This window comes from Rana temporaria, chromosome 3 (assembly GCF_905171775.1).
Source record: "Rana temporaria chromosome 3, aRanTem1.1, whole genome shotgun sequence".
Taxonomy (NCBI): domain Eukaryota; kingdom Metazoa; phylum Chordata; class Amphibia; order Anura; family Ranidae; genus Rana; species Rana temporaria.
The window spans coordinates 429068258-429090267 of record NC_053491.1 but is presented as its reverse complement, the minus strand read 5'-3'; the positions used below and the strand labels follow the sequence as shown (position 1 = coordinate 429090267).

The 22010-nt window shown below is 45.9% G+C and overlaps 1 pseudogene; it reads left to right on the top strand.

The window, feature by feature from the left end:
* Positions 1-22010, top strand: part of LOC120933225 — a 64442-nt pseudogene that overhangs the window by 35514 nt on the left and 6918 nt on the right.

Here is a 22010-nt window from a genome sequence, read left to right as displayed (position 1 = left end):
GAGGATCCCAGATCTTGCAAGAAGATGCTCGTAGGTTTTGGAATGTGCATCATACTCGGGATCTCATCAGAAGCACCATGGTGAAGCCCCCCCCCCCCCAAAGATGCTTGTCCAAAAAAAAGGGGGGGGATTGCCCTTTAATTGTGTGTGCTCTGTTCCTGTGCGCTGTGTGAAGGGGGTGTGTCCTAATCGTCAACAATCGTAATCGCGATCTTTTTCCCACTGCAATTCTTGACACAGGGTTTCACGATCTTTGACATGAAAATAATTTTCTCTCTGCACTTTGGTATGCAAAGAATTTCCTCTCTACTCTCAGCCAAAAGTCAGTCTGGGCAGCCTGCCAAGTTTTGAAAACATTCTTTATCAGTGGAAAGTTTAAGTCTAAACATTGTATCACATCAAAGGAATAAACTTCTGTATGTAAATTAGGGAACGTTTAACCACTTAAACACCAAACCTTTTTCTGACAGCTCTTTTCAAGTTAAATTGCTAGAAAATTACTTGGAACCCCCAAACATTATATTTTTTTTTAGTAGAGACCCTAGAGAATAAAATGGCGGTTGTTGCAATATTTTATGTTGCACTGTATTTGCGCAGTAGTTTTTTTTTTTTTTTTTTTTTTAAATGCAATTTTTTGGGAAAAAATTACTTTAATGAATTAAAAAAAAAACTAGCCAGTAAAGTTAGCCCATATTTTTTTTTTTTTGTATAAATGTAAAAGATTTTACGCCAGGGATATGCAATTAGCGGACCTCCAGCTGTTGCAAAACTACAAATCCCATCATGCCTCTGCCTTTGGGTGTCATGCTTGTGGCTGTTAGAGTCTTGCTAGGCCTCATGGGACTTGTAGTTCTGCAACAGCTGGAGGTCCGCTAATTGCATATCCCTGTTTTACGCCGTGAGAGAATCGTGATCTTCATTCTAAGCAAAAAAATCGTGATTCTCATTTTGGCCAGAATCGTGCAGCTCTAGTGTGTCCCTTTGCTCCAATCGGCTCTGAGCTCTCACTGATTTAACTTCAGCTCTCCGCCCCCTGCTTCTCAGAGCTAAGAGATCCTGTGTAAATTCTGCACTTTCAATGGCTGTAGGGGAAAGATGGCTGTAGATAAACGGTACAAGTTATGTAGGAGCATTTGTTTAATCTCTGTGTATTACCTAAGGCCAGTCATTTCACTTGGTTTATGTGAGGGTTTACAACATTCAAGTTTTTTCCCCCCCTTTTTCAGCCCTGTAAGCTGAATGCGAGAAATCACTTGATTCATCCATCTACTATAAACGTGGATGGAATAATCTGCAGCGTCATCTATTGTATTACGACAGCCTGCCCCTGTGGTTGTCAGAATACCCAAACAGTCCCTGCATCAGATTTGGATATGATCACTCTTCAGCAAAGATTCTTTGCTGGCCAAATTTAAAAATCCACATTTGTCAAGCCAACCGCACCTCCCACGGAACAAATTTTAGCCAATTCCACAGGAATTTTCCAAAATATGAGTCATGTGGTTGGCCTAAAGAGCCCATAAATTTAAATAACCTGGGCCAAAGCTACGCATAACCTATAACAGACATGTACGCTTTAAATATGCTTGTCTCGGTCCTTCTGCCATTCCAGGAATTAGAATCAATCCCATATAAAGAATGTTAATCTTTTTATTGAGATTGGATATTCAGGGTTACTTAGTAAGCTGTGTGGCAGAGCTCGGTAATATTTAAAGTGTAACTAAAGGCAAAACTTTTTTTTTTTTTTTTTAGATTTAGCTAGAGCAGAGAGGTTAGAACCGCTGTTGGGCTTTATTGTGACCTGTGTCCTCATTTGCGAGATTTGCTCTCTAATTGTCCTGATTGGCAACGTCCGCTGAGATAACCGTAAGGGGTGAATCCAACATTTTGAGTTGTCACCAGAAGAGGAATAGTGTAAATCTGTCTTTGGGTCCATGCACTTTGATGCACAATATTGGGACATAGGTTGTGAATGGTGCCAGCATTTTGCGTCCAAGATCCACAGAACTTGCTTGTATAGGTGGCTGTATGCAACACCTCGGGCTCCTGGGTGCTGAAATGTAGGTTTACAATCTATGGCCAACATTGTGCACCTAAGTGTATGGTCCCCTCGATTTGCCCTCTAATCCTGTTCTGGTGGCAACTGAAAACCATGTAATTGCCCCTCATTTTTATCCTATCCGACGTTGCTCCAATATGCCCAAGGCCTTTCCATTGGAAATATGTCCTGCCACTTCCTGTTCTGTCTACTGGACAGAAAGTAATAAGAAAAATGTGAAAAAAAAGTTAACCTTCCATTTCTCCTATCCAAAATTTGGGGAAAAGTTTTGGCTTTAGATCTATTTTAATATCTAATCGGAGATCATCTGTTACTGCAGTAAGCTGAAATCTGATTGCTGAGTTTCTGCATTTTGCCTATAAATGTTGGAGGGAATTTATTAATTCTGGAGCAAACCGAATCTGGAGCTGTTGTGCGTGACAACCAATCGGCTTCGATCTTTCATTTCAAGGCTTAACTGAACGAGCCGAAGATGATGAGGCTGATTGGTTGCCATGTATAGTTACTCCAATTTTGACAATTTTTTTTCCCCCTTGTACTGCCTTGTTGGCTGTTAACCCAGGTTTTCCCTATTGCGGCTGCAGGAAGGCGTGTAAATCGCGTATGTTCCCGCGCACACAGGGAAAAAAGCTGCTGTTTGGCAGACGCACAGGGGTAATTCCTAATGGCTACCCCCATGTATAGGAAAACGCAGTGTGTTTCCATGTGGCTGTGGCCTTAGAAAAGGGTTGGATCTTCTTTTTTTCTCCCACAGATAACGGCAGTCTATTCAAATGAATGGGCTTCTGTGCCCACACTGCCACAGAGGAATCTCATTAGTGTGAACCTAGCTTTAGGGCTATTTCAGATGGACAGCGGCAGAGTGGTAAAAACAGGCAGCTGAGCTGTGGTTTTACTGTCCCCCCCCCCCCAACTGTTAAAATACAACCAGATAGGGCTGTACAATTGCTGTGGCATGTTTAACTCTGGGTGCAAAGTTTGACAGGTGTTGCTGCCTGTCAAACTTGCCCGTTGAGTTGTGGTGTGATCCAGCCGTGTAAAGTTTACAATTTTAAAATTCAGATTATATAAAAAAAAAACGTTTGGGAGGCAGCAGTACTGGCTTCTGAACATCTTGCCACCCCTGGCCTGTGTAGTAGACCTGCTGGTAGGTTTATTCATTTGCTTCTGTCTAAATTGTTCCCAGTTTGTATGTTTATAGAGGCTTTAGATTGTAAACTCTTTGAGGCCAAGCACACATGTGACTGTACAATACATAATGCCCTGTGTAAATTGACATACTACTACAGATGTTCTATTCTGGACACGGGCCGGCTCGAACACTGATGCCACCTCGCTTTCAGATTGCCAAGGACAATACCTCTACTTTAATTTCTAGTTTTAGTATAAAATATATATATTAGTATGTATATGTAGCACTACCCCCGAAGGAGCTGCTGGTTTGATTTGGGCGGCATGTTGCCTCTAATTGTCTGCTGTCTAGGGTACTGGATGAGAGCTGTAATAAAGTTAATGTCCACACTGTCGATGTCTTTTTTGTGCTTTATTACCCAACGGGCTAAAATGGTAAAAATAGTAATAGGTGAAGGGATAGGAGAAATGGAAGATGGCGGATTCAGGTATAACTGGTTTCTGGAAACAGTCCTGCTTCCATCGCCACTCTAGCCAGAGTGGGTACAGTGCACCTGGATAGGCCTCTCACCAGCCCAGCAGCCAGGGTGTCACTCGGAGCTTTAGCAAAAGTCCCTGCCACAGACTTTCCCAAAGGTTGGAGACGATCTTGGTCCAAAATCCTTCTCAAACTGGATTTAGCACCCGGATCTCCTTCAAACGGTTTTAGTGATTTCGGGCCTGATAGGGGACCATCATTCAGCCTCTTAGAAACGATGTGTCCTTCGATGAAGCAACAGGCCTCTCCTGAGATACCAGCCTTGTGCTCGGTATTCCCCCAGACAGGTTCTTAATCGATCGGCTTCCTCCCTCAGGACGGACAGCACAGGACCACTTGTAACTTGCAGACCCAGTCTACCCACCGGCATGCAAGGTAAATTGGTTGCTTCGGACCAACGTGGTCCCGGAGCCAGGAACGCTCTTAACACACTCCCCGGCCACGAGGGCCGGACACACGGGGGTGGTGGGACGACTGCCCAGGCGGGTGACGGCAAGGACGACGACGACCCCAAAACAATGGCGTCTGCCACCTAAATACCCCTCCCCAGCATGCACAGTGAAGGCGACCAACCCTCCTGATTTGGCTGTCGAGGAGAAGCATCCACACGACCCTGACCTCACTGCTGCCACCTGTTGTCTGGGGGTGCAAGGTTCCCCAGACAACTATGGGCACACAGTACAGCCAGAGCTGGAGCGGAGGCCCTAAATTTAGCCAAATAAATATTATCGGAGGCAACCAACTCTCTGACCCCCTCTAAATTTACAGCAGCACCTGCCATGAAAGTAGCCAGGTGCATAATTTTTTTTTTTTTTTTTTTATATTCTAAAACTAGAAATGAAAGTAGAGGTGTTGTCCTTGGCATTCTGAAAGCGTGGAGGCAGCATTGTTATAGAGCCGGCCCGTGTCCAGAATATTACATCTGTAGTAATATTATGTCATTCCGGCGAGCAGAGAGCCAGTGCGTCAGCAACTTACTCTTAAAGAATATTCCAGCTGGAACATGATACATAAGGGTGGTGTGTGTGTGTGTAATGGTTTCCAGATCTGTGCAGAGGAGCTGAAAATAGACGTTTTCTCTCCCAGCCCATTTCCTGCTTTGTGTAGCCCAGACACCACAAGACTGATGTATAGAACCTGCAAAGTGGTGCTTGCTCCCATAATAACCTTATTTCTACTGTCCTTTTTACACTGCACATTTTGACTGGTTATTATAGGTAAAAGATTCTTTCCTCCCCAGGCTTTTTTTTTTTTCCTTTTTAAATCCATGCAACATAGGTGTTTGTCATGGATGAAAGAAGGTGTTCTTGTTGCTCATAGCAGCCAATCTTATTTCATTTTCACAACCCAGCAGCAAATAATTGGAACATGTTAGGTAGTCATGAGCAAACAGGGGGCAAAGTGGCCTCTATTATCATTATCAGAGAGTTTTTTTAAATGGCCCTAACATCCAATCTATTGTAATAAAGCAGAGCTCCACCCAAAAGGAGAAGTGCCGCTTGCCTGCCGCCTCCCCCCTCCACTGCCACATTTTTATACCTTTTGGGGGGAGCCCACTTCCAGCTCAGTTTCCCACGGCTAATGAACCGGAAGTATGGCCCCTTCCTCCTTCCCCCGCAACCAGCCCTCACAAAGCTCAGCGTGATTCACGCATGTGCAGTAGGAACCCAGCTGTGAAGCCGCAAGGCTTCACTGCCAGTGTCCCTTAGCGAAGATTAAGGCGCCGGCACCCGAGAGCTGATTCAACAATCGTTCAGCTTTAAATCTTACAATACTTTATTCAAAACCTAAAATAAACATTGTCACGGAACCCAGTCGCATTTCGCTTGAGTGCTTCCGTCGGTACACAGCTTCCTCCAGTCTGAATATACGATATTGCAGCTAAACCTACAACACTAGCTTGCAGCAACATAGAATGATTTATTGGACAAGTATACAGCCTTTTTATACACTTGAAAAGTATGTCGGTCCCCCACATCCACAATAACCCAAATATTTACCCAAAACATTACACAATGATTTAGCTAATGAGGTAGGGCTGACCTATGGCTAATCCCATCAACCTCAGATGTCGCATTGCAGACCAGCCTTGCCGACTTCAAGCCAACTGCAGACAATACAAATTATCATAAACCTAAACACTGCAAGCCTTCAAACAATAGCAGGTGTCCCCAGTAGCAGACTGTTTGGCTCCAGAGGCCATGGCGACCTGCTCTTTCAATTAACATGTATAGTTTAGAAACAAACCAGGATAGTCTTTGTATATTTCCTGGGAGATATTGTGGCTAAATATTACGGTTTCATTTGAAGTAATCCAAGCCACATTCTTAATGTCCATTATTTTTCTTGGTCACCCTGTGCCCCTAATAGACACAGGGTAACTTAGGCATAGGAGGTGCATGGGGAGCTGAAGCAAGGGTTTCCCAATCTCTCCAATGAATTCTTGGTTCCACCAACCCCCCGCCCAAAGTGACTCCCTTCACAAACAGAATAGGGGAAAAAACCTTCATAATGTCAATCTGGAGCTTGATACTATTGGTTAATATAGGCATTTGCTTGGATAGTAAGTGTAGCACTACCCCCAGAGGAGCTGCTGGATTTTTGGGCGGCACATTACCTCATGGCTCCTCCGAATTCCTAGGGGTGAATGATGCGTATTGCATTTGGCAGAAGTAAAGGAATGTCCACGACAGGTGCTCTTTGCTGTGCTTTTTATTACCCAGCTGGGTAAAAAAACGGTAAACTTGTGGTAAGGAAAGGAGAATAGCAGATTCAGGCATTATAATAGGAAACAGTCCTGCTCCCAAGCGTAACACTTCTCTGCGCCACTCCCGCCGGAATGGGTTTAGTGTACCCGGACAGGGTCTCTCACTGACCTGGCAGCCGGAGTATCACTCGGACAATTGTAGGATAAAGTCTCTGCCACAGACCCTGCTTGGTGAGCCTTCAGAAAGACACCTCTGCCACAGGCCCTCTCTGGATTAAATTCTTGGAGATATCCCTCCTTGGATAAGTTACGCCTGGATCTCCAACTTGTCGCCCAGTTGCCAACTGACAGGTGATCAATCCCTCAGTGTGTGGCCACCCCGATCCCTGGTGGTTTGTCCAGGCTCCTTTGGACCGCCAGCCTCTAGATTGGCGCTCCTCAGATCGACTCCCCACCGAACAGCAGTACAGCTTGGGATCTTCAGAAGTGGGAACCCAGTCACTCACTGGGTCCCCGTCGCTGTTCAGATGCACCGGGCCAGCATGGTCCCGGAACAAGGAACACCGCGTGGCATACACGCCCCCTGGCCAGGTAGGCCATATCGCCAGGGCGCCGTAATGTGGTCACCCTGAAGGTGGGTGCCACACTGGACGAAGAAGACCCAGAACCAATGGTGTCTGCCTCATAAATACCCCTCCCCAGCAAGGACAAACCCTCCTGATTGGCTGCTGGGAAAGAGCACCCAAACCTTGACTCCACTGCTGCCATCTGCAGCACCGGGCCTGAAAGAACACCCCAGTACAACAGAACAAGCCCGCAGCACAGCCAAGATGAGACAGAGACCCTGTTTTGCACTTAACAATCTGGATCAGAGTTTAACTACACTCTGATCTACCCTTAAATTTAACTAGCACCAGCACCATAAAGTACACAGGAAAAGTAAAACCCCTTTTCCTTTCTTTTCACAGGTCTACATATTCGGGGTCATGATGCATACAGAGATTTGAAATACTGCTTCTCCAAGTCCCAACTGGAAAGAACATCAGGTAATAATTTTCTATACATTTACTGCCATCAAGGAGCTAAAATACTGCTGGACTAAAAAGAAAAAAACCTGCAAGAAATGTCCCCAGTCCTAGAAGTTACCAAGATTACTGAGTACTGTATTTGCTGGCATATAAGACTACCTTTTACACTTAAAAAAAAACTGGCCAAAAAGCAGGGGTCGTCTTATACGCCGGGTCAGCTGCTTGGATGCCTGCTGGATGTGCGGTAATACTGTATGTAGTTTCGGCTACATACAGTATATACCGCTTAGCCAATCCCGGTGAGCGCTTTATTCAAATGAATACAGAGCCTGCTCGGATTGGAGTAACAACATCTGCCAATCCCAGCAGGCTACATACAGTAGACTGCTGGTTTTGGCTTTGAGAGTCAGAGGCGTCGGCTGATGTTACAGCCTCTGCCAATCCAAGCAGGCTTTGTATTCATTAATAGAATACATCGCTCGCCGTGATTGGCTATGGCTCCAGCAAGAATGAAGAAGAATATATGGCTCCAGAAGGAAGAAATATGAAGCGTCGGAAGCCTCGGAAGGGGGGGCCGTCTTATATGCCCGGTCGCCTTATACACCAGCAAATACGGTAGTTTAAGTTTCTTCTAAAGATATTTAGTAGGCACATTAGGAGAGTGTGAATTGTTTCTTGTAATACACTGTAGGGGTCCTAGCACAGCCCCTCAAGTGGACACATTTGGAAATGCCAAGAATAGCAGTAAAGGAACAACACTTAAAATGTTACTAAACCCAGGACCCTGCATTCACTATATCTGGTCTCCCACAGTACACGGAACATGGAAATGTAATTATTTTAGTAAATATAAACCGCCAAATACCTAAACAAAGCATTTTGCATTAAACACATGAGTAGGGAATGGTTGCAATCCCTGCTAGACCGTGGAAAAGATATCCCCATTGGAAAACTTCCCCTCATCTCCTGTGCTTGTGACAACTCAAAATTTTGGGTTTTCCCACTCATGGTCACCAGGATAGAGAACAAATCTCTCTAGCTTTTCCAATACAAAGGTGCTGCCCTTTAGCAGACACACAGTGGTGCCATTAATTAGTGGCACCCCCGTGCATCCTCAAACGTGCACCAAACCACATGGTGCCGTGCGTTTTTTGGAAAAGAGTCGGCAGCGACTTTCATCATCATGAATAGGAGTGTGTAAAAAACATGCAGGCACATGCCTGTGCTTCAATGCACCTATAGATGTGAATCTAGCCTAATGGGAACACCGACGGCAACAAAACATGACCCTTTACTACTTTCTTTTATTTAAAAAAAATTACTTTAGAAACACTTTAAAGCAATTTTTGGCACGCTCTCAGAAAAAGACAGATATGCAAATATATGTGGCCTTATGGAAAAACACAGTCCAGCAGCGCCAAAGGGGTTAAGTTAGGGACGTTTTTAAGGCAGGGCAAAAGGGGAAGCTGCCCTGGGCCATTTCATTGTTGTGGGGCCCAAAGCAGGTGCCTCATACTTGCCAACTATCCCAGTTTAAATTCCCTTGAAGTTTTAGTCCCATGCTGTGTCCTGATATTTCAGTGTGAAGTGCTGGTACTAATGCTGCCCAGCTCTTCCCTATTGTGTACAGATGACTCGCCTGCAGACCCTGTGTTTACATGTAAATAACCGTCATTCATATGTAAATAACTGGAACATTCATATGTATGCGGCAGACGGGGTGGTGGGGATCTAAGCCGGAGCCGCGTCAGCCCCAGAGCGGTGTTCCAGCCAGGAAAGGACGGCCTGCGGATCCTCAAAGAACTGTGCCTTGCCCACCACGCGAAAACGTGTCGGGAAGAGCATCGCATACGGGAGATGGCGGGCGTGGAGCTGCCGCTTGGCCTCGGTGAAGCGTGCCCTCTTCTTCTGGACCTCGGGCCAAAAAATCCGGAAACACCGCCACATGTACGTTGCCGACGGGGATGTTGCCTCTCTCCCGGGTAAGCCTGAAGATTGCATCACAATCCCGGTAGTTGAAGAATTTGGCAATGAAGGTGCGGGGCTCCAGCGAGAGGGGGTTTTGTAGCAAGGCGATGCACACGCTCTACCACAGACGTCTGGGAGAAGGCCTCTCTCACGAATGACTTGATCAGCAGGTTCTCGAGATATGTAGGGGGGGTCGGCGCCCTCCGCTCTCTCGGGTATGCCCACAAAGTGCAGGTTACACCTTCTCGGGCGATTCTCCATGTCGTCCTGCTTAGACAGGACCGCGTTTAGCTGGTATTGCAGTTGTTCTGTAGTAACCTGGAAGGGGTGTAGGCCTTCCTCCACTTCCCCGACCCGGCGCTCAGCTTCGGTCACCCGGTCACGGAGCTTCTGGACGTCTTGACGAATCAGGGAGATGTCGATTTTCACCTCCTCGATTCTGGATGTGAGGGTGGATTGGCAGAGGGCAATCGCCTCCAGTACTCTGACTGTGTCCTCTGAGGCCTGAGCCCCCTCCGCACGAGGCTGGTCGGCGCCATCTTCCTGCTCTGTCTCGTGCCCGTCATGGCGAAATTGGGCCAGTTTAGCCAACGCCCCGGACCTCTTAGGTGGAGACATGGTAGTCTGCAGGTCAGCAGGGTGTCCGGAGCCCTCAGGTGGTCTGTGATGGGGAAAATTACCCCCAGGATCAGGTTAAAAGGATGAGTCTCGAGCGGAGCTCTCACTCTGCACATCCTGCTACATGCAGCTCCAGACCACGCCCCCCGGAACATTCATATGTAAATAGTGGCTGCATTCATATGTGAATAGCCGAGCCTGGCTGCATTCATATGTAAATAAAGGCAGCATTTATATGTATATCATGCTTTTCTGCAGTGAAGAGATGTGCTGTAACCTCTAGCAACCAATCGGTGAAGTTTTACTGTACAGTAATCTCTAGCAACCAATCAACAAGAAGAAATCATGTGCTGTAACCTCTAGCAACTAATCAGTGAGCCATAATGTGTGCTGTAACCTCTAGCAACCAGTCAGTAAGTGGGAATGATATGCTGTAACTGATCTGATACAGTAAACTGATTTAAAGCCTAGTTGATATTTATTGTATGTCTCCGAAGGTGGAGAGCAAAATAGCATTTGGGGGGGGGGGGGCAAGAAAATGTTTCCCCAGGGTCCAATTAACATTAAAGACAGCCCTGTGTTAAGATCTGGCAGTGTCTGCAGGTAAAAAGCATAGCCTCGTTCTCTGTGGTTTACCATCAGGCTCATGTTGCATTGTGATCAGGAACACTTGTGAGGCTGTACACTCGCTGGGCTCTGTATCTACACAAGGGTCCTATTAACAGCTTCCCATCAATAATGGTATCGGTGTTCAGTCTGATGAATAGTGCGAGACCAATCCTTACAAGGGACGCTGAGGTCACAGTGCATCGTTTTTGTGCCAATTCCCATAAGTATCAGATTCCAATCAATATAAATGTGGAAATGTAATACAGTGCTTTGTTATCCCTGCAGATCATTGCTACAACCCTGTAGCTGCAGGACTTGCAGAATCTACCTCTTGTTAACCCCTCCTTTACCAAAGCGAATAGAGAGCAATGGGTGGGGAGATTCTGCAGGTCTCAGATAAGAGTTATGGGCTCATTATGCTGATAACAAGTGTACTGTTTGTGACGGAGAGGATAGAGGGGAGTCCCAGGGCTGTGTGGTGTTCTAGGCGGCTGTGCGCATATGATCCAGGGTGTGTGTGTGGTAATGGTGGCTACGTGGAATGACCGGCAAAAGCTTGACATACATCAATAACTTTTTTTTATTAATCTTTTTCTTGTTTCAGGTTAGTTTGCAGCCATGATTCCTGTAGCCGAGTTCAAGCAGTTTACGGAGCAACAGCCAGCCTTTAAGGTCCTGAAGCCCTGGTGGGATGTCCTGGCTGAATATATAACCGTTGCAATGCTGATGATTGGGGTTTTTGGATGCACCTTGCAGGTAGGTTATTCTTACGAATACTAAAAAGGTTCCGTCTACCTTTTTTTTTGGCCGGTACAAGCCAACTAATGAGGCGGATAGCACCAAAACGTGACTTTTATAACCCGTATGAGACCTAAGCTTGCAGAGTGCTGTGAAGGTGCATTAGAGACCTGCCTAGGTCAGCTTCTTTAATCCCATGGCCACAACCCCAAAACCTAACCTGCGATCTGTTTTGTAGCGTATGTGCTGGGCATCTCTAGATTTTAGAGTGGCTCCACTTTTGCTGGGTGATCAATATACATTACAGGGATTTGAACAAACTTTGTTAGATTACTTGGCTTCTTGTATGTCTTGGTGGCTCCAGGGGCCTTAATGCCCAACGTTTTACACCCTGCCGCAATGCCCAACTCTGTTCTTGCCCAGCTGGGAATTGTGGTTATTCCTGCCTTTCCCTTGTGTTCCAGCTCCTCCTATTAACATTCTTCATAGTATAAAATAAATAACTTCATCAGGGAGAGTGAAACCCTGTATAGTGGGCTCAGGAGGTATGCCATCCCAAGAACATGGCACAGAGATCTCATGGAGAGTACCTGAGAAGCAGTAGTGGCTGGTGCTCCATTTTTGCGGGGCAGCATACAAACAGCGCCAAACGCCCCCTCCCGTCGCTCGGTAAACCAAAAACCATTACTTTGTCCGCCCAGGGCCGCTGATGAGGGGGGACCACCAGCCCTTCTGTACCGTGCACGGATCTGCCATCCCAGAAGGGGGGCCTGGAGGGTGAGTGGGCACTCCCAAATCCTGTCCATCAATAAATTAATCCCCCACTGTGCAGCTATTTAGTTAACAACCGACTCCGGGCCCCCCTGTTTCGAGTGGGGGCTGGGGAACAGTAAGCGGACTATTTCTTCACTTTTGGGTTTAGGCGGATTAATCTGCTGCAACGAGCGACACCGTTTAAGCCCGGCCTCTTCAATATAAATACACCGCGGCAGGCATACCTTCCTTTGGAATAATCTGGCCCTCCTGGTCCATATGGGTACAGAGGGGCTTCCCTCTGGCGCGCCTCCGCGGGACGCGGCGACGCCATGACAGAAAAAGACCTCTATGGAGGGGGGCGTGGCTTACAGCAGTCAGGTGGAGCGAGGCAGCAAATGGTGGGGGCAACAGATCAGGGCCAATCAGGTTGTCAGCACAGAGTCCAGCACAGCAGATTCTTCCTCCAGCAAGGGATCACTGATGCGGCGACGCCATGACAGAAAAAGCCCTCTATGGAGGGGGGCGTGGCTTACAGCAGTCACGTGGAGCAAGGCAGCAAATGGTGGGGGCAACAGATCAGGGCCAATCAGGTTGTCAGCACAGACAACTGGAAAGATACAAGCTGTTTTTTCTAATCTTTAAACGTATTCCGTGCATTCCAACACGTTTACATGTAATGGAAGATGTGTACATTAAACATAATTTCCGTTCATTAATATGGATAGTAAGAGCAGTAATTCCATTAAATGGTCTCCTTACTCCTGGATAAATTGGATCGGGTTCATCCTTTCCAGTAAAGTGTAATTTAGCGTTGCTTTCATAGACCTTCATGCTGATGTTCTATTATCTCCAGTACAGAGCTCCATGTCTCCTTGTTAATCTGTCTTAATGTATCTCCAATATAGGGAGCTTAACCACTTCCATAGCAGGCACTTACGCACCTTCCTGCCCAAGCCAATGTTCAGTTTTCAGCGCTGTCGCACTTTGAATCACAATTGCGCGGTCATGCCACACGGTACCTAAACAATTTTTTTATAATTTTGTTCCCACAAATTTTTTTTTTTGTAAATAAGTTTTCTTCTTCAATTACGGGCGCTGCCACTGATGGACACTCATGGGCGGCATAGGTGGGCACTGATGGCATTGCTGGGCATCATTTATTTACTAATTTTTGACAGTGCCCATGTTGCCAGTTGGTGCCCATTTGTGGGCACTGATTGGCATCCATTGTATTTTATTTTATTTTATTTTTATTTTATTTTTTTACATGTGGATGGCCATGGGGGATGTACCTGGCCATCCACATGTTGCCCCCTTCCCTGGTGGTCCTGGTGGCTTGCCTAGTGGTCCAGTGTGGGCATCCGAGGGGGGGGCTGTGCTGATAAACAATCAGTGTGAACCCCCTCTGACAGGAGAGCCGCCGATCAGCTCTCCTCTACTAGCGTCTGTCAGACGCGAGTGAGGAAGAGCCGATCATCGGCTCTTCTTTACATCGTGATCAGCCGTGATTGGACACGGCTGATCACGTGGTAAAGAGCATGCACTGGAGGCTCTTTACCAAGATCGGAGATGCAGGGTGTCAGACTGACACCCCCACATCACCGATCGCTGCGCGCCCCCACGGGCACGCGCCGGCATCTTATCCTGCTGGACGTCAATAGACGTCCAGTCTGGATTTCAGAACCACTTCCCGGACGTCAATTTACTATTGACCGGGCAGGAAGTGGTTAAAGGATTTTGGAGAAATGTTATTTCTTCCTATACATCCATATTCATTTATTCATCATTCATGTGAACAAAGCATTAAGTTGTTAGCTGGCCATAGATGGATTGTTCATAGTTTTTATTTTGGTTCTGTTCCTAGATGCTGAATTGTTTTTCATCTTTCCATCTATTAAATCTACTCCCCTTGTTGTTTTTAACTTTGGATAGTAAAACTTTTTTTTTTTCTGCCAGTAAATACCTTATACAGCCCACTTCCTGTTTCCTGTCTGGTCATTCGCCTAGGCTTATGACTTCATGCACAGCTCTCTATTTCTCTCTCTCTCTCACACTGAGTTTGCCAGGAAGGGATATTGGATGAGTCATAAGAGGGGTAATGAGAGCTGCAGAGCTTGAGGTGTGTTTGTGTAAATTCAGGAAGTGAACGGGCAGCAGCTTCAGCTGCCCACAGTTAAAATGGATGCAGCCAAACTCCGTGGAGGGAGATTTCTGCAACATATTTATTTATATATATATATGTGTATGTGTGTGTATATATGTATATATATATGTGTGTATATGTGTGTGTGTGTATGTATATGTATATATATGTGTATATATATATATATATATATATATATATATATATATATATATATATATATATATATATATATATATATATATATATATATATACACATACACATACACATACACATACACATACACATACACACACACACACACACACACACACACACACACACACACACACACACACACACACACACATATACAATGTGTATATGTAATTTATTAATATGCAAAGTGGTTGGAGGAAAGCTTCAGAATGGCAAAGATGTTTTTATTACAAATTATATGAGCAGACTGCAGTTCCTCTTTAACCACTTGGTAACCGCCCCATAGACAATATACGTCTACAGGGCGGGTGGTTAACTCTAGGAGGGCGTCAATGTACGTCCTCCCAGAGTCCGTCTCCCGCGCGTCCCCTGGGACGCGCACACGGGAACATCCGTGACCGCCGGGTCCAGAGGACCCGGCCGATCAGGAATCGCGGTAAACGGCCGCTGGTAGCGGCCGTTTACCATGTGATCGCTCCGTCCAATGACGGAGCGATCACATGTAAACAAACCGGCGTCTTTTGATGACGCCGGTTCCTCCCTCCTCTCTCTGTACCGAGCGGTACAGTGTGAGAGGGGGGAGCGCGGGTGTCAGCAGCGCTGTGGATGGATCTGTGACTATTGCAGTCACAGATCCATCCATCCCTGCTCAGCCATCCCTGAAACCCCCGCCCCAATACTGTGCAATACACTCTGCAATACCCCCCCTACAATACTCTGCATACCCCCCTGCGCAATACTCTGCATACCCCCCTGCGCAATACTCTGCATACCCCCCTGCGCAATACTCTGCATACCCCCCCTTCGCAATACTCTGCATACCCCCCCTGCGCAATACTCTGCATACCCCCCCTGCGCAATACTCTGCATACCCCCCCTGCGCAATACTCTGCATATCCCCCTGCGCAATACTCTGCATACCCCCCCCTACGAAATACTCTGCATACCCCACACCTGCGAAATACTCTGCATACCCCCCCCCCCCCTGCGAAATACTCTGCATACCCCCCCTGCGCAATACTCTGCATACCCCCCCCCCCTGCGAAATACTCTGCATACCCCCCCTGCGCAATACTCTGCATACCCCCCTGCGCAATACTCTGCATACCTCCCCTGCGCAATACTCTGCATACCCCCCTGCGCAATACTCTGCATACCCCCCTGCGCAATACTCTGCATACCCCCCTGCGCAATACTCTGCATACCCCCCTGCGCAATACTCTGCATACCCCCCTGCGCAATACTCTGCATACCCCCCTGCGCAATACTCTGCATACCCCCCTGCGCAATACTCTGCATACCACCCCCTGCGCAATACTCTGCATACCACCCCCTGCGCAATACTCTGCATACCACCCCCTGCGCAATACTCTGCATACCACCCCCTGCGCAATACTCTGCATACCACCCCCTGCGCAATACTCTGCATACCACCCCCTGCGCAATACTCTGCATACCACCCCCTGCGCAATACTCTGCATACCACCCCCTGCGCAATACTCTGCATACCACCCCCTGCGCAATACTCTGCATACCACCCCCTGCGCAATACTCTGCATACCACCCCCTGCGCAATACTCTGCATACCACCCCCTGCGCAATACTCTGCATACCACCCCCTGCGCAATACTCTGCATACCACCCCCTGCGCAATACTCTGCATACCACCCCCTGCGCAATACTCTGCATACCACCCCCTGCGCAATACTCTGCATACCACCCCCTGCGCAATACTCTGCATACCACCCCCTGCGCAATACTCTGCATACCACCCCCTGCGCAATACTCTGCATACCACCCCCTGCGCAATACTCTGCATACCACCCCCTGCGCAATACTCTGCATACCACCCCCTGCGCAATACTCTGCATACCACCCCCTGCGCAATACTCTGCATACCATCCCCTGCGCAATACTCTGCATACCACCCCCTGCGCAATACTCTGCATACCCCCCTGCGCAATACTCTGCATACCCCCCTGCGCAATACTCTGCATTACTCCCCGGCAATACTCTGCATTACTCCCCGGCAATACTCTGCATTACTCCCCGGCAATACTCTGCATTACTCCCCGCCAATACTCTGCATTACTCCCCGCCAATACTCTGCATTACTCCCCGCCAATACTCTGCATTACTCCCCGCCAATACTCTGCATTACTCCCCGCCAATACTCTGCATTACTCCCCGCCAATACTCTGCATTACTCCCCGCCAATACTCTGCATTACTTCCCGCCAATACTCTGCATTACTCCCCGCCAATACTCTGCATTACTCCTCTGCATTACTCCCCGGCAATACTCTGCATTACTCCCCGGCAATACTCTGCATTACTCCCCGGCAATACTCTGCAATACCCCTGCACAATTACTCTGCGCAATTACTCTGCAATACCCCCGCACCAATACTCTGCAATACCCCCGCACCAATACTCTGCAATACCCCCGCACCAATACTCTGCAATACCCCCGCACCAATACTCTGCAATACCCCCGCACCAATACTTTGCAATTCCCCAACACCAATACTCTGCAATACCCCAACACTAATACTCTGCAGTACCCAGAAAATACTCTGGGGAAAAAAATGCGTTTTAACCACTTCCCGCCCGCCGGCCGTCATGACGTCCTTGACTTTGTGCGGGGATATCTGAATGATGCCTGCAGCTACAGGCATCATTCAGATATCATTTTTTTCAGCCGGCGATTCCCTACACCGTAAGAACAATCATGTCGGCTGTTCCGCCTCTTGATCGTTCTTACGGGAGGCGAAAGGGGACGTCTCCCCTCCCTTCTCCCTCTGGTGCCTCTTCTGACTCACCGCTACGATCGAAACCAGGATCGTTTTATTTTTTTTTTATTTTTTTTCAGGCTTCCCAGCCTAGAGGTGAGATGTGGGGTCTTATTGACCCCACATCTCACTGTAAAGAGGACCTGTCATGCTATATTCCTATTACAAGGGATGTTTACATTCCTTGTAATAGGAATAAAAGTGATCAAAACATTTATTTTTGGGGAAAAACGTATCAAACTAAAATAAATAAAGTGAAATGAACAATAAAATTTTTTTTTTTTTTCTAAAGCGCCCCTGTTCCTGCGTGCTCGTATACAGAAGCGACCGCACACGCAAGTCCCGCCCACATATGAAAACGGTGTTCAAACCACACATGTGAGGTATCGCTGCGAACGTTGGAGCAAGAGCAATACTTTTGGCCCTAGAGCTCTTCTCCAACTAAAAAGATGTAACCAGTAAAAATATTTAAAGCGTCGCCTATGGGGATTTTTAAGTAGCGAAGTTTGGCGCCATTCCACAAGCGTGTGCAATATTGAAGGGTGACATGTTGGGTATCTATTGACTCGGCGTAACTTCATCTTTCATATTATGCAAAAACATTGGGCTAACTTTAATGTTTTTTTTTTTTTTAAAAGCACAAAACCGTTTTATTTCCAAAAAAAACGCATTCGAACAATTGCTGCGAAAATAACGTGCGCGATAAAAAGTTGCAACGACCGCCATTGTATTCTCTAGGGTCTTTGCTAAAAAAGCATATATAATGTTTTGAGGTTCTATGTAATTTTCTAGCAAATAAATGATGATTTTTCCATGTAGGAGAGAAATGTCAGAATTGGTCTGGGTGTTCCAGAACGCCTGATGGTGCTCCCTGCATGTTGTGCCTCTGTATGTGGCCACGCTGTGTAAAAGTCTCACACATTTGGTATCGGCATACTCGGGAGGAATAGCAGAATGTGTTTTGGGGTGTAATTAGTGTTATGCATATGCTGTGTGTGAGAAATAACCGGCGAATATGAACATTTTGTGAAAAAAAAAAAATCTTGATTTTGCAAAGAATTGTGGGAAAAAATTACAACTTCTAAAAACTCACCATGCCTCTTTCTAAATACCTTGGAATGTCTTCTTTCCAAAAAGGGGTCATTTGGGGGGTATTTGTACTTTTCTGGCATGTTAGGGTCTCAAGAAATGAGAGAGGCTGTCAGTACATCAGATGTGATCAAATTGATCAATTTTCAGTAATTGGTACCATAGCTTGTAGACCCTATAACTTTCACCCAGACTAAATAATAGCCCAATTTTTTTTTTTTTTTTTTTTTTTTTTTTTTACCAAAGATATGTAGCAGTATACATTTTAGGCCAAATTTATGAAGAAAAATTCATTTTTTGCAAAATTTTATAATAGAAATGAAAAAAAAAATCATTTTTTTACAAAATTTTCGTTCTTTTTTCATTATTAGCGGAAAAAATAAAAACCGCAGAGGTGATCAAATACCACCAAAAGAAAGCTCTATTTGTGGGGAAAAAAAGGACAAAAATTTCATTTGGTTACAGTGTTGTATGACTGAGTTATTGTCATTCAAAATGTGAGAGCACCGAAAGCTGAAAATTGGTCTGGTTATTAAGTGGGTTTAAGTGCCCAGTTGTCAAGTGGTTAACCACTTCATTACTGGGCACTTAAACCCCCTTCGTGCCCAGACCAATTTTCAGCTTTCAGCGCTGACGCATTTTGAATGACAATTGCGCGGTCATACAACACTGTACCCAAATTATATTTTTATCATTTCCCCCCCCCCCACAAATAGAGCTTTATTTTGGTGGTATTTGATCATCTGTGATTTTATTTTTTGCGCTATAAACAAAAAAGACAAAAAGTAAAAAATTGTGTTTGTTTGTTTTTTAAATGTTTCTGTTATAATAATATCCCAATTTAAAAAAACAGTTTTCCTCGGTTTAGGCCGACACATATTCTTCTACATATTTTTGTTTAAAAAAAATTGCAATAAGTGTATATTGATTGGTTTGCGCAAAAGTTATAGCGCCTACAAAATAGGGGATAGATTTATGATGATTTTTTTTTTTTTACTAGTAATGGCGGCAATATTTTTTTTTCTCGTCAGGCCTGCGATATTGCGGCGGACGTATTGGACACTTTTGACACAATTTTGGGACCATTCACATTTTTACAGCGAGCAGTGCTATAAAAATGCACTAATTACTGTATAAATGTGACTGTCAGTGAAGGGGTTAACACTAGGGGGTGAGGAGGGGTTAAATGTGTATCCTGGGTGTGTTCTAACTGTGTGGGGGGAGGGGACTGACTGGGGGAGGTGACCGATGCTGTGTTAACATGTACAAGTAACACAGATCGGTCTCCTCTCTCCCTGACAGGACGTGGAGCTCTGTGTTTACACACAGAGCTCCACGTCCCTGCTGTCACCGCCGATCGCGGGTAGCTGGCGGACATCGCGGCCGCCAGGTACACGCACCGGCTTCCCAGCGATGTGCCGGGCACGTTGTTTCCCCGCTGCACGCCCCCAGCGGCGCGCACAGGGTATGTCAACAACAGGACGTCCCAGGACGTCCACTTGGCACTTGAGAGCCGCGCTGTGGACGTCTTTCGTCTATAGCGCGGATCTCAAGTGGTTAAGGCTCCATGCGTGTGTGTGTGTGTGTGTGTGTGTGTGTGTGTGTTTTTTTGTTTTTTGTTGTCTAAAAAAAAGTGCTGGATAAATAACGCTGCTATTGGCTTTTTGTAGTAGCATTTTAGGAACGTTTAAGCGTGATTGGGAACAGCGATCTCTCTGTACTACCAGTCAGTTCCATCCCCCCCCAGTTAAACACCTCCCAGGGAACACATTTAACCCCTTGATCACCACTAGTGTCAACCCCTTCCCTGCCACTGTCATTTATACAGTAATCAGTGCGTTTTTATAGCGCTAATCGCTGCATAAATGGTCCCAAAAAAAGTGTCGGATCTGTCTGCCACAGTGTCGCAGTCCTGCTAAAAATCGATATACACTTATTGCAATTTCTTTCTTTATTTTTTTTTTATTTTTTTTTATTATTTGTTCTTTTCAAAAATATGTAGAAGAATACACATTGGCCTAAACTGAATTTTTCTTGGGATATTTATTATAGCAAAAAGTGTAAAATATATTGTGTTTTTTTTTCCTCAAAATTGTCGGTCTTTTTTGTTCTATAGCAATAAAAATTGTCAGTTAAAGCGACTTCTGTTCCTTAAGACCCCTTTCACACTTAGGCGTATTGCAGGCGCTATAGCTTTAAAAAAAGCGCCTGCAATCCGCCCTTAAAGTGTGCTCTATTATCTCCAGTGTGAAAGCCCGAGGGCTTACACACTGGAGCGTTGCGCTAGCAGGAATGTAAAAGTCCTGCTAGCCACATCTTTGGAGTGTTTTGTATACCGCTGCTGCCCATTGAAATCAATGGGACAGCACTGAGCAGCGCATTGCTGGTTAAATGCTCCCCGCTAGCGGCCGAAATGCGCTGCAAATCCGCCCATAGCGTCGGTGTAAAAATAGCGGCATTTTACCACTGACACTTCAGTGTGAAAGGGGTCTAAGTGGTTAAAGGAGTTGTAAAGGCAGAAGGTTTTTTAAGTTGATGCATTCTATGCATTAAGATAAAGCCCTGTGTGTGTGTGTGTGTGCGCAGCAGCCGCCCTCCAGCACCCCCCTAATACTTACCTGAGCCCCAGCGATGTCCACAAATCCCTCAGCCATTCGGGACTCTCCCTCCTGATTGGCTGAGAGACACAGCAGTGGCATCATTCACTCCCACTGTTGTCAATCAAAGTTAGTTAGCCAATCAGGGAGAGGGGTGGGGCCGAACAGCAGCTCCATGTCTGAATGGACACATGGAGCTGCAGCACGACTCGGGTGTCCCCATAGCAAGCTGCTTGCTGTGGGGGCACTCAAAGGGAGGGAGTGGCCAGGAGCACTGAAGAGGCACCCGACAAGAGGTGGATCCAGGTGGCCTCTGTGCAAAACCAACTACAAAGAGCAGGCAATTATAACAAGTTTGTTAATTAAAAAAAAAAAAAGACTTTACAATCACTTTAAAAAAACAATAGTGTCCATGGAGCCTAAATGCTCTGAAACAATACTACAAAAAGCTATTGCGAGGGTTATTATTTTCCAGTATTTTTTTAAGTCATGAGGCACCCCAGTCTAAGAGGTCGTTCACACGTGAGGTTTGGGGGTGGTACACGGTTGAAGCAATGTTTTTACCACTCCCGCGACTGCTTACCCTTAACCACTTGCTTACTGGGCACATAAACCCCCTTTGTGCCCAGGCGAAACTTCAGCTTCCGGCACTGCGTTGCTTTAACTGACATTTGCGTGGTCATGCGACGTGGCTCCCAAACAAAATTGACGTCCTTTTTTTCCCCACAAATAGAGCTTTATTTTGGTGGTATTTGATCACCTCTGCGGTTTTTATTTTTTGCGCTATAAACAAAAAAAAGAGCGACAATTTAAAAAAATATATATATATTTTTTACTTGTTGCTATAATAAATATCCCAATTTTTTTTTAAACTATTTTTTTTCTCAGTTAAGGCAGATACGTATTTTTCTACGTATTCGCAATAAGCGACTGGTTTGCGCAAAAGTTATATCGCCTACAAAATAGGGAACAGAATTATGATTTTTATTTATTATTTTTTTTTCTAGTAATGGCGGCCATCTGCGATTTTTATTGGA